Consider the following 320-nt stretch of genomic DNA (forward strand, 5'->3'; position numbering starts at 1 on the left):
TCAGGGGAATAGGCCGATCAGCAGTGAGCGGTGAAGAGGCGACTGGCAGGCTGTGGTCACAACACCTCCAGGCAGGTTGGTTGGCTCGGGCGTAGGGGCGTGTGGGCGTGGAGGCGTGGGGGCGGATGGGTTGGTCTGGCTGCGGCTCAAAACTACACATGCAAGCGTATTTCATTGGTTATATCATATATATATATTTTTTTTTACAACACAATCTGCAACAAATATGCTAACAACCGAGTTAATATTTGGGGAAGGTAGAGGGAGCATATGTTAATCAACTTGCTTGAATATTCTACGAATATGAAAGAGAGAAGGAG

At 47.8% G+C, this 320-nt stretch overlaps 1 protein-coding gene across 1 annotated transcript in view; it reads right to left on the reverse strand.

The window, feature by feature from the left end:
• The window catches only part of LOC119588243 (fibrillin-3-like), a gene marked incomplete at its 5' end in the record, with an annotated part of 37,181 nt that overhangs the window by 12,067 nt on the left and 24,794 nt on the right, over window positions 1–320 (reverse strand).

The sequence above is a fragment of the Penaeus monodon genome, chromosome 23 (genome assembly GCF_015228065.2).
Source record: "Penaeus monodon isolate SGIC_2016 chromosome 23, NSTDA_Pmon_1, whole genome shotgun sequence".
Taxonomy (NCBI): domain Eukaryota; kingdom Metazoa; phylum Arthropoda; class Malacostraca; order Decapoda; family Penaeidae; genus Penaeus; species Penaeus monodon.